The sequence below is a fragment of the Tupaia chinensis genome, unplaced genomic scaffold (genome assembly GCF_000334495.1).
Source record: "Tupaia chinensis unplaced genomic scaffold, TupChi_1.0 Scaffold000392_1, whole genome shotgun sequence".
NCBI lineage: Eukaryota > Metazoa > Chordata > Mammalia > Scandentia > Tupaiidae > Tupaia > Tupaia belangeri.
Window position 1 is genome coordinate 3,901,674 of NW_006159894.1, and position 14,048 is coordinate 3,915,721.

Genomic DNA, 14,048 nt, shown 5'->3' on the forward strand with positions numbered 1-14,048 from the left:
TATTTCTTATGGCTGAGTAGTAGACTAAGTGTATTCCTATACTTTGGGCAGATACCCAGGAGTGAAATTGCTGTATTACATGCTATTTCTATATTATATGGTAGTTCTATTTGTAGGTTTTTGAAGAACTCCATTTTGTTACCCACAGTATTATAGTATAGTATAGTATAGTATAGTATAGTATAGTATAGTATTAGCTATACTAATTTACATTCCCACCAAAGTGTAGGAGAGTTCCTTTTTCACCACAGTCTCACCAGTACTTATCATTCTTTTTTTTAATTATTTATTTAATTTTTATTTATCATTATTATTATTATTATTATTCAGTTTGCCTCCAGGCATGTGCACTCACCAAAGAGACAGAGAAGAGAGAGAAAGTGAGAAAATAAGCTGCCAGGTCCAGGACTGAAGCCACAAGTCAGCCATGTGGGAGTCCAGTGCTCCAGTCACCATGCCACCTGCCAACCCCCTCATTATTCATTTTTTTAATCTAAGTCATTCTAACTAGTGTTAGGTGGTATCTCATTGTGGTTTTGATTTACATCTCCCTCATGAGAAGGAATGTTGAGTGTTTTTTATATGCTCTTTGTTCAAATGTCTTCCTTGGAGAGTTGTCTATTCAGCTCATTTGCCCATCTTTTAAATGGATTATTTGGGGGGGGGTATAAACTGCTTGAATTAATTCACTTTATATTCTGGTTATCAGTCCCTTTTCTAAAGCACAGTTTGTAAGTACATTCTCCTATTTCAAGGATTGTCTCTTCACTCGAAAATCATTTCTTTTGCTGGACAGAACCTTTCGAGCCTGATGCAGTTACACTCATCTATTTTGGGGATTATTGTCTATACTTTGGGGATCTTATTTAAGACATCATTAGCTACTCTAATGTCTCCAAGAGTTTTCCCTGTGTTTTCCATCAGTAGTTTTATAGTTTAAGGTTTTACATTTATTTTTTTCTATTTATTTTAATTTAGTTTAAGTTTATTTATTTACATTCATTCACTGTACATCAATACAGTATAAAAAATGAGATTTTTCCATCCAGGATATTCTGTATTTTGGCTCAATCAAGGATTACCACATGTGCTATCTTCAATAAATAATTTTCCATTTCTTGTTTCCTATATATTTTGCTTTTTTTCTTTTTTCCTCCTTGATTCTCTACCTCTCACCCTCTCCCATTTCCCACCCTCCTTTCACACTGTCTCTTGTATCTAAAGTTGCTTTTCATGCCTTTTCCCCTTACATTTTATTGATTCATTGAAGATCTTAATTAATCTAAATATTTTAATAGCAAGCACAGCTTATATATACATATCTATGAACATATGTCTGATTTTAGGCATAAACCTCAGTGAGTAAAATGAACACACTATAAAGCAGCACCTAGCTGGGGCTATATAGCTTACTGCAGTAATTAAATGGGTATTAATAGATTTTTATTGCATTTATTAATTTCAAAAAAATTTTAGTTTTAATAGATCAAAATCAAAAAATGTTAAGAGAAATTTGCTTAAAACTTAAAGTCCAGAAAAGGGTATTTAATGGTATCTAGTGTTACTCATATATTGTTCTCATTTTGGGGGTTATTTTCTCAGGGTTTTTGGTGAATTTTTCTAGGGCAGGGCTTCCATCCTTTACATCTGAGATTCAATCCTCTGCTTGAACTACTCTGCTTTTAAACTTTTGAGGGAGGTTTTGATTTCCTATATTACAGCCTTCATCTTTAACAATTCCATTTGATTCTTTTTTATGGTGTGTATATCCTCTTTCAACTTGTGCTAGAACTTCCTCATCTCTTGAACCTCATCTCTTTTCTCCTGCATCTTCTGGAGTTTGTTGTCTCTCTTCTCTTGCATCTCTGTTAGCTTTGTCACTATGGATATTTTAAAATCTTTATCTGACATTTCCATGAATTCTCTTCTATTGTCTTTGGAGGATGAGGAGTTATTCTTTTCCCTTAGGGGAGAAATATTTTCTTGGTTTCTCATATGTCTTCTGCCTCTCTAGCGGTTACTGGTCATCAGAGAGATTATACATTTTTTTCCCTAGATTTTGGAATTAACTCTGACCATTCAGAGGCATGCAGGAGGAGGTGATCTGCAATCTGTACACAGTACCTTTTTTCTCCCTTTGTGCAGCAGATTCCATGGAAATTGAGAATTAATCTGACCCTAAAATTATTCAGATATCTGGCTACTGTGCACGTAGACCTATCTAGAAACTCAGTGTGTGGAGGCTGAGCAGAAAAGTGAGAAAGGTAAAAGGAAAAAAGAAAACAAAGAGAAAAAAAGAGAGCAAACAAGAAAAAAATAATAAAAGAAAGAAAGAAGAGAAAAATGAAAAGCTTTAAAGCAAAAAATGAAAGAGACCACTCAGACCTCAAATATAGATGTCTGGTGATTGGCTTGGCCTATGTGGGTGGGAAGAAAGGTCAGATTTAGTGAGATAAAAGAGCATCAGAGAGCTAAGAAGTTTAAATTTTTTAAAAAAAAACCTTAAATATAAAGATATAGACAAAGAGAAAAAATAGGGCGCTCTAATCTGGCTAGATCTGGGGGGCAGGAGGGTGAAGTCTGGGCAGAAGGTCTTCAGTTGTCCTAATCCAAGGTTTTAGATTTAGATCCTTGGTCCATTTTGAGTTGATTTTTGTTAATGGTGAAAGATAAGGGATCTTCTGCAAGTGGCTATACAGTTTTCTCAACACCATTTGATGAAGAGATTTTCTTTTCTCCAATATTGTGGCTCTTTTAAAGGTAATGTATATTTTTCTCTAGTTTTGTTTGTTTAGGTGTTTGCCATAGGGCATGTGAGCTCACCAGAGCAAGACAGAGAGAGACAAAGAGAGACAAAGTGAGAAATTACTCCCCAGGTGATATGACTATGCTGCAATCCCTTCTCCTACAGCATTCTCTCAGAATTTGGGGTGTTCATGCATACACGTCCAGCATGGTTTTCAAGATGTTTGGTCCAGTGATTGGCCATGTAGGAGTCCATTGCCAACCATGGCCCCTCTCTACTTGTTCTTATGATTTTTTTATAATTATTTATGCTTAATTCCATTTGTTAACAGTTTTTAATTTGACCATACAGAGACAGAGATAAAGGAGAAGCAAGAAAGCAAGCTACCAGGCCAGAGACTTGAACCGTGATTGACCATATGGGAATCCAGCACCTTTAACCACCACACCACCTGCCAACCCCTACGATTTTTTTACTTGGTCACAATTTATTTTTAACTTGATTTTCAGCAGTATTACTCTGATATCCCTACACATGTTTTCATTTCTTTCTATTTCTATTGCTCAAGATTTCATGAATTTCTTGAATCTTGGGGAAATCTAGTTTGGTGAAATTCTCAGTCTTTGTCTTTGAAATTTGAATTTTTTTTCTGCCTCAGGTTTTTCTTCCATTCATTGAGGAAATTCACTTATTAGAATTTTTATCTATTTTACATGGATTTTACACACCTTATTTTAAAAATTGGAACTTTAATGTTTACTGACCTATATTTTACTGTATCAAATTAACATTAAGTTGATATCATCTTAATTTCAGATATTTTATTTTTCCATTGTACAGTGTCTGTTTGATTTCTTGTATATTTCAAATCTGAGGTAAAAAAAAATTCTCTATTCTTTATCTTTTTTGTTCTTTTAATCTATTTTGAGCATATTAATCAATTACATTTAGCTACCTGCTCATTTAATTTTTGATCATCTGTGGGCCTTTTGCCTGTATTTTTCTGAATATCACTCATATGGTTTTGACTCTTTGCATGTCTTGTGATTTTTATTGCATTTCAAACATTAAAAATAATAATAATACACTACAGACTCCAGGTGATTTCAACATTAATAAAGGAAAGGGATTTCTTTTTTCTTTGTTAGTAAGAGAATATGAATGACTAATCATCTCAATCTGATAATGGGGTAAACTAGAAATGGGCTATGTTGTAGTGTTCATGAAACTCTTATACTTCTGTTTTTTCTTTATTTCTAGGTATGGATGTCTTAGGTTTTTACTGGGATCCTGGTGGGGCCTTAGTCTCTTCAGCATAGAAAGTTTCTGGGTGTTCCAGTTCTGCTCTTCAAAGGTTTTCAGCTTGGCCTTCTATCCTCCCAACAATCCAGTTGCAAATTTTGGGAAATGTCTTAAAGGAACACTAGCAGAGTACTTGATATGTGCCCTCTCCTCCTATAAAAAAGGAAAGGATATACGGAATTTGTAAAGGACCCCAGAGAGTGGGGAATAGCTCACCCTAGAAGAGCTCTCTCCTTGGAATCTCCTTTTGGAAGTTTAGCTTATCTAGACCTCATTGTGTATCTATATCCATAGCTCTCTGGTAGCAATAAAAATATGCTTTGCGTAAATTCATAAAGTATCTGTTTTTTCCTGATTGTTGCAAAAAGAGAATTGACCAGGACCTCCAAATTTAAAGGAAGTCACCCTTTTCTCCTTTGTAACAAATGATATAACATGTTATTTTCTGCTCATTAGTTCCACCCCCATTTTTTCATTTATAACAGAAGAATCTATAATAAAAGAAGATCCGAAATTGCTTGATTGTTGAGTTCTATGAAACTTTTAAATGTTTTTTGTTTCATTTTCAGATCCAAAGAACATTTCATTTGGTATAAGAACCACTTCTTACAAACATACCAGGTTGACAGAAGTTGAATCACAATTTCTAGTTCAAATCCAATTTAATCATTCTATTTATGCAAACCACAAATCAAAGTGGAGCCATTGTGACAAAGGAGAACCATTTTGCCTATAAGTTTCACCCTTGTGATTAAGACATGCTTGTAATAAATTATTTCTTTTTTGTTAAAATAATATTGATTCACATCCCCCACCCACAGTCAAAATAAACTTTGTACTGACATAACAGAGAAAGGACTGATTCTAAAAAAAAAACCTGGAAAGCAGCCAAATTTACAATAAATTGTTCTTCCTATTTATAAAAAGCTGCTATATATGTTTATTGCAAAGGTTCCCTGCAAGCAACTGCATGCACAAATTTCTGCACTGAGGAAGATGAAAAGATAGAAATCAAATCTTTGCATAAATCTAATCAATGTGACATAAGAATGTGAGTGCTGTGAGTCCACCAAGCACTTCAGAGGAGACTCTTAGGTGGTTTTTCTTGTCCTTTAGTTTTAGGAGCACAACGGACCAGAGATTGTATCAGTGGCCCTTCTGAGTCATAAATGTGAAAAGGCTATGTCATATTTAGGTCATAAACTACATGATGTTTGTTTCTGACCCTTACCCACTGCCATGGTTATTTGCCCCATTCAGAACTTCTCTACAACCATCTAATTGATATCTTCTTGTGTTTTAAATGGCTTGAGGCCTTCTTTAAGCTGTATCAATTTAAAGATATACCACGTTCACCTTCCTAGGTTTATCACTGCCCTCCCCACCATTATGTTGATGTACCTTCATTTTAGAAATTTATAAGGATAGTTGGATGGAAATCTAGAAGAGAGGAACTTTTTAAGGGCCTCCAATCCTAACATGGTATAGCCCACCTTACATAATGCACAGGGTCAGTCCTAGCCAGGGCAGTTGAGGAAATGGATGGTTCTTACGAGATGGGCTGGGAGTAGAATGTAAATGTTAATGGTTCACCACCAACCCATTCTTTGGATGTGTCATCTCTATCCTTTCACAGCTACTGAAAAATTTAAAGGCCACTTTTATTTTTCCAATCAACAGCTTAAGAGGACCTATAAAAATGTAATCTCTTTAATGGACAGGTTAATGCACTGACAAACTAAGGTCTGGGACACCTGTAATCCTCCCTTTCCTGAAATGCTCTTTTGTTTGGTTTTTTGTTTGTTTGTTTTTGAGAGGATTGCTATAGGGCGCATGAGTTCGCCAGAAAGATGGACAGAAACAGAGAGATAAAAAACGAGAAATCATCCCGCAGGAGGATGGCCACACCGCAATCCCTTCTCCATTCTCCTCTCAGGATCTTGGGCACGCAAGCACACGTGCACGACGTGAGTTTAAGCCTCCAGGTCTGGGACTCAAACTGTGGTCGACTACATGGGAGTTCAGTGACATAGCCATTATGCCAACTGCTGGTCCTCTGAAATGCTCTTCTTTTCCCAGAAAAGGCTGTGATTTATTTGTCTACATAATCTTCCACTCTAAACTTTAATATAAAAGCTTGGTTGGTGTTGAAATTTGGGTGGGACCCACTGAATCTAAGGCTCTATAGTTTAGGGGGAAAAAAATCAGGTGCATAATGTAATAGGAGATCAAATGAAAGCAAAACATTCTGCCTTGCCAAGCATTTCCACTGGCCAAATACTAATGAAAGATTGAGCTGAATGACTCACATTTAACAAGATCACAGAGTGTTGCTTAAAGATCTTTCAAAATTGTTCCTTTAACAAATGGCCTGTTTCCTTATACTTTCATCAGCATTTTTTAAAAGTTTCAGGGGTTTGAGGCCAGCAGTTGGCATAATGGCTATGTTGCTGGCTTCCCATGTGGTCAATCGCGGTTCGAGTCCCAGACCCAGTGGCTTAAACCCATGCCGGGCACATGTGCATGCGTGCCCAAGATCCAAGAGGAGAATGGAGGAGAAGGGATTGCAGTGTGGCCATCCTCCCTCAGGGGGGATTTCTTGCTTTCTGATATATATAATTATTTAAGATACTTTGACATGTTAGAAGAGACGTTGCATTTTCAGAACACACTATATATATATATATCCATAAAAATTGGAAAATTACTACTATTTTGCAAGTGTATGTCCAGACTCCTGAAATAATGACTACATGATCACTCACCTTCTTTGGTACATCCACCCAGCCCTGGTCAGGTATTCCACCATGTCCCAGGCACCCAGAAAAGCTTAATCTCAACAAAGAGGGTGACCAAGCCTAGAATGTTTTCATCTTTCAGTCATGCAAAATGTAAACCAAACTCTTGTCTCTCATTTCAAACTTTAGCCATATCAAAAAACTTCATGCAGGATGGCAAAAAAAAAAAAAAAAATGCAAAATATACAGGACATAAGAAATGGAAAATTGTTTGTTGATAACATGTATATTGATGTGCTTGATTGAGCCAATATACAGTGTATTCTGGATGGAAAATTCATTTTGTATGCTGTAATGATGTATAGTGAATTAATGTAAAAAAATAAATTTAAAGAAAAAAAAAAAACTTCATCCACATTTTGAGGCAGCTATCTTTACAAAACATCTAAAATTTACAATATCCTGACAGTTCTTCAACTTGTTGGCTATTAAAGCTCTAATTCAATAACATATGGATTCAGAGAGACCAAATTGCACCCTCTGCTCACCCAAATATAACTACACACAGAAAACTGCTTGGAAGAGTCTATAAGGTGGATATTAGTTTTGACTCTCTACTCCCTACTCCAGCTTCATAAAAAGAATCCACAGTAAAATAACAATGGCTAACCTTGCAAATCATCGCAATTTTGCAAAGCACTTTCACAACTATTACTTCATTTGAGGCTCACAAGAACTCTATGAAGTCAATAAAGCAGGCATTATCTTCATTTTAAAGATTATAAAATTAGGACTCAAAGAGATAATTACTTTTTCAACAGTCCCTAGGTGCAGAGTCCCAGTGGCATGATGGTTAAAGCACACCACATAGCTTCAGAGAAGATTGATTAATATAGTCTTAGCACAAAGTACAAGACCTATTAGCACATTATAATCAGCAATCATAGAAGATAAATATTTCTTAAAATTAAGCTTTCTGAATGTGAAACAAAGTAATTACAATGCCCTAACTCCTTACAATGGTGTTTCACATTGTTGTGCATCTCTCCTTTCTCTTTCCACTGCAACACATTTTAAATACAAATATCCAGTCGTATGATAATGGTTAGGAAGTAGAAGTTCAATTAGTGATGTGAAATTATCTCAAAAGTAATAACATTTCTTCGTAGGTTCCACCTGCACTTGCAAAACTGCCCCTTCTTTGTCCCTAAAGACTCTTTCCTTATTTTGCTTATCATGGATTTTGTAATTTTTTAATATTGCAAGATTGTATTATTTGCCTTTTTATTTATTTATTTATTTTTGGAGAAGTTTTTGCTATAGGGCTCATGCACTCTCCAGAAAGACAGAGAGAGACAGAGACTCAAAATTGAGAAATCACCCCCACCCCAGGGGTATGACCATGCCACAGTCCCTTCTCCTCCATTCCCTTCTCAGGATCTTGGGCACACATGCGCGTCCAGGATTTGAACCATGGTCAACTAAATGGGAGTCCAGCAACATAGCCATTATGCCAATGCTGGTCCCTGTTTTTTAAATTTTATTTTCTTTTATAATTTCAGGTCTACATTTAATTGTTGTACACCTTTATGGTATAAAAGTCCTAATGATTGAGGTTTTTAAAGCTGTCTCATTAAATTTTATGCCTGGAGCAAGTACTTCTCACTGTCTACCCTCGGCCAGTCTTGTTTCTTTGAAATTATTCTTCTCTAGTTAAAAGCACGTTGGTACTTTGGGGTCATATAGACCTGTACTTGAGGTTACCCAGCCACTTGGGTGCAACACAACTTTGGTCACCTACTGCTTTGACCCTCCATTATCCATCATAACCTTGGGCTCATAGAATTATTTAATTTATAATATTTTTTTCAAAATATTCATAAAAATGCCTGACACATAGTAAACACAAGAATGACCATTGTTAAAACTATTTCTATTTTCTTTTTCTTTTTAATTATGACAAAATATAAATAAGATTCATCATCTCTACCATTTTTAAGTTCAGTAATGTTAAGTACAATACATTATTGTGCAACTATCACCAACACCCTTCTCCAGAATACTTTTCATTTTGCACAACCAAAACTCTGTATCCAATAAAAAACAATACCCCAATCTTACCTCCCACAAGCCTCTGGCAACTACCATTCTCCCTTATGTCTCTACGAATTTGACTACTCAAGGTACCTCATACAAATGGAACCATATGCCATTTGTCTCTTCATGACTTATTTCACTTAACATAATGCCCTCAAGGGTTATCCATGTTGTAACATATGTCAGAATTTCCTTCTTTTTTAATGTTGAATAAATATTCCATTGTATGTATATACGGGTTGAGCAAACCTAACTGAAAATCAAAAATACTCCAAAATCCGAAATGTATTGAGCATCAATATGATACCACAAGTGAAAAATTCCACACATGACTTCATGTGAAAAGTTGTAGTAAAAATACTACAATACAAAAAATATGTATAAAATTATCCTTAGGCTATGTGTGTAAAGTAGATATAGAACATAAGTAGATTTTATGTTTAGATTTAGGTCTCATCCTTAAGATATCTCATTATGTATACACAAATATTTGTAATTCAAAACATTTATTATGGTCCCAAGCATTTTGGATAAGGGATACTCAATCTATACCACATTTTGTTTGTTCACTCATCCATCAATAAATATTTCGGCTACCTCCTCTTTTGGCTATTGTTAATAATGTTGCTACGAACAAAGATGTACATGTTACTACTATTATTTTTTATTCTTTTTATTTTTTGCAAGAGAGAGACACAAAGAGATAATGTGAGAAATCATTCTCCCTTCTCCTCCACTGTCCTCTCAAGATTTGGGGCATGTACACACACATGCCTGGCATGATTTTCTTTCTTTTTTTTTTGCTTGGGGGGGGGGGGGAAGAGATTTTCAGTATAGCGCGCGTGCACTCACCAGACAGACAGAAAGAGACATAGAGACAGAAAGCAAGAAATCACCCCCAGGAGGGATGGTCACACCACAATCCCTTCTCCTCCATTCTCCTCTTGGTATCTTGGGCACACACGCACACACACGTGCCTGGCGTGAGTTTTAAGCCACCGGGTCCGGGACACGAGCCGCAGTCGACTACATGGGAGTCCAGTGACATAGCCATTACTCTAACTGGTGGTTCCCAAGCATGATTTTCAAACTGTTGGGTCTTAGTAACTGGTCATGTAGGATCCAGCACTTTAACCTCCATACATCCTGCTGGCCCACTATTATTTTTATTCTTATCTTTATATTTTTTCTAATACTTCTGACAAGGCACCAAATGAAGACTTGTCTCTACAGTGAGTAATAAACCATCCTCAAGTCATTCTAACTTTGGTGCTAATCTAGTTTCAGAGATGTCTAATCTTCAGGACTCAAAAATAGCAACTAATCATTATTGGCTGAGCCTAAAGTTATGGTGAATAGTGCTGAATAGATTCAACCAATGACTAAAGAACACAGAACAAATCAGCATTTATAATTTCTCTGTCAATGGAGAATCATTCACAGGAATCCTACTGAATTTGTTGCCCAACACCTGTTAATTACTTTGACAAAAACCTTATGTCCAAAAATGTTGCTGAGATATCCAGCATTTCTATTGAGAATTTTTAGAAGTCAGTTCTTTCTGAATAATAAGTGAATGCTTGAAAAGAAAAATCATTATATTATAGTCAAAATATGGTTTCATACAGCTATGTTCCAAGAACTTTAGTAGATCATAAGGCTTAGAAATCTCATCTTCTTTCTTCCACTCCCTTATTCTCAAATACATCAAGTAGGTAGGAAGACTCAGTTATTATGCTTGGTGCTGGACAATAAAGATGAAGCAATAGAAGAGAAAGATAGAGACAGTAATCGAGATTTATTCTAAGGAATTGACTTACACAACAGTGGAGTTGGGAAATTCAAAATCCTCAAGGCTGGTTAGAGAATCAGGTAAGAGGTGGTATTACTGTCTTTTGTCCAAATTCTCCAGGAAAAGCAAATAAATTGGAAACTCAGGTAGGGTTTCTATGTTTCAGTTTTGAAGGAGATGGAATTCTTTATTCTTTGGGAAACTTCAGTCTTTGCTCTGAAAGTTTTTAGCAGATTGAATAAGACCCATCCTCATTGTGTAGGTAATCTGCTTTATTCAAAGTCTACTGACTTAAATGATAATCATACCCAAAAAAATCTTCACATCAGCAACTAGATTGGTTGACCAAATAATTGGACGCTATAGTCTAGCCAAGACAACACAAAATCGATGTCATCATATGTGAGTTATACCCAATTTTTGAAACCTTTCATCAGAAAACATGCTACACAATAAAAATGAGCAAAAATTTTAAATAGTCACTTCATTTAAAAAGATGTATGGATGGCAAATAACCACATGAACAGATGCTTAACATCATCAGGCAAATAAAACTAAAAAGGATTTCCATTTTTTGTAATCCCACTTGAATTTTAGTTTATTTAAAATAGATGGAGAAACTTCACCTTGTGAGGTGACTCATGCCTCTGCGGATTTGCTTGATTTCATTAAGATTTTAGCATGACCTGGCCACAAAACACATTTAAACAAACAAGTGTCAATCCTGGCTCTCTGGATTTGCCATCCAGTACAATATCACCATCATCATCTTTTGTAGTTTGTGTTATAACATGTGCAATACTTTCTTTGTATTCTCCTACCTGTTTAGCAGTTCCTATTTTTGTTGACTGGTCTTACATTCTTAGCTTTTCTTCAACTTGTTAGTTACCTGTGATATGGATGGTACCCGTAAATCCTCTAACCTAAGGATCACCAAACTTACTGTAAAAGGCTAAACAGTAGATGTTTCCAGTTTTGTGGACAAGAGGGTCACTCTTTTTTTTCATCGGGGAAGAAAGTAGCCATAGACAAGGCATAAACTAATAAGCATTCAGTATAATGTTAGCTATAGGTTTTTCATGTATGGCTTTTATTGAGTTGAGAAATTACCCTTTTATGCCAATCTTGCTAAGAGTCATGAAGGGATGTTGTATTTTATCAAATGGTTTTCCTGCATCAATTGAAATGATCATATGGTTTTTATCTTTCTTTCTGTCAATATGGTGTATTATGTTTGTGGTCTTGAGTATGTTGAACCACCATTGCATCCTTGGAATAAAGCCTACCTGGTCATGATGAATAATCTGTATTATATGTTATTGTATATGATTTGCAAGTATCTTGTTGAGGGTTTTTTCATCTATATTCATCAGAGATATTGGTCTGTAGTTTTCCTTTTTTTTTCTTTTTTTGTGTTTATTGAAATGTCTTTATCGGTTTAAGGATGAGGATAATGGAGCTTCATAAAATGAGTTTTGGAGGATTCCTTCCTTTTTGATGTTTAGAAGTGGTTTGGATAGAATTGAAGTTAACTCTCTTTTAAAAGTTTTGTAGAATTCAGCAGTGAAGCCATCAGGACCTGGATTATTCTTTGTTGGGAGGTTATTCATTACTGATTCAATCTCATTGTCTGTTATAGGTCTATTCAGGCTATGTCCTTCTCATTCAATCTTGGTAGTTTATATGTGCCCTGGAATTTGTTCATCTCATCCAAGTTCTCTTGTTTGTTGGCATATAGTCGTCCATAGTATCCTCTAATGATGTTTTATATTTCTATTGTGTCTCTTGTAATATTGCTTGTTTCATTCCAAATTTGACTAAATTGGCTCCTTTGTCTTTTCTTCTTAATCAGTCTAGCTGGTGGTGTGTTAACCTTATTAATCTTTTCCAAAAAATAACCAGCTTTTGCTTTCATTTACATTCTATATAGTTCATTTTTTATTTCATTTATTTCTGCTCAAATCTTTATTATTTCTTTTCTCCTGGCATTTTTAAATTTTTTATTGTTGTTTTCCCAGTTTCCTGGGGCATGATGTTAGGTTGTCTATTTGCCACCTTTCCATCTTCTTCTTATGCACTCACATTACTATGAACTTCTCTCTTATGAGTGCCTAAATTATAGATTTTTATTTATTAACTTTATTATTTATACATTTAATTAGATTGTAAAGAGACTTTACCCAGCATGACACACACCTCAGTCCAGCCCAGTTGAGAACATAGGCACATTCTCATGAAGAAATAATAAACCATATCTGCATCCCACAAATACCTTACCTCTCCATTTTTTCCCCAAATTTCCTTTATTATGCTCTTCCCCTCCCCCACTATTTACACTTTGGCTCTAGTGTCCATAACAATTGCTAATGCTTGTATGTCCTCCAGTCTTTCAGTCTCTGCCATAGAGTGCTGACAGTCGGTATATGTTAAGGGGAGACATACAATGTCTCTCTTTTATAGCCTGACTTGCTTCATTCAGCAACATATCTTCCATACTCATCCACTTTCTAACAAATTCCAGGGCCTTGTTGTTTTTATTCCATAGAGAATATGTGCTACAATTTTTCAATCCATTCATCCATTTGTGGACATTTGGGTTGGTTCTATGTCTTAGCAATTGTGAATAAAGCTGCAATGAATATAAATGTGCAAGCACTTTTCTTATTGAGCATTCTTCTGTCCTTTGGGTAGATACCCAAGAGTGGAATTGCTGGATCATATGGTAGTTCTAGTTGAAGGTCTTTGAGGAACCTCCATATTGTTCCCCACAGTGGCTGGACCAATTTACAATCCCACCAACGGTGCAGTAGAGTTTGCTTTTTTTTTTTTTTTTTTAATCTTTGCCATTCTGACTGGGGCTAGGTGTTATCTCATTGTGGGTTTGCTCTGCATCTCCATTATGATGAGGGATGTTGAACATTTCTTCATATGCTTTTTGGCTGTTTGTATGTCTTCCTTAGAGAGTTGTTTATTCAACTCATTTTTCCATCTTTAATTGGGTTAATCTTTTTTTCCAGGTAAGCCACTTGAGTTCCCTGTGTATTCTGGTTATCAGTCCCTTATCTGAGGCACAGTTAACAAAAATTCTCTCCCATTCTGAGGGTTGTTGATTCACACTAATTACAGTGTCCTTTGCTGTGAGGAAATTTCTTAATCTGATGTAATCCCACTTGTCTATTTTGGGGTCATAGCCTGTGCTTTCGGGGTCTTACTTAAGAAATCTTTGCCTACCCCAATGTCTCCCAGAGTAGTTTTATATTTTGTGGTCTTCAGTTTAGATCTATGATACACTTTGAGTTGATTTGTGTTAATGGTGACAGGAGTTCAGGTTCATCTTTCTGCAGGTGGATACCCAGTTCTTCCAGCATCATTT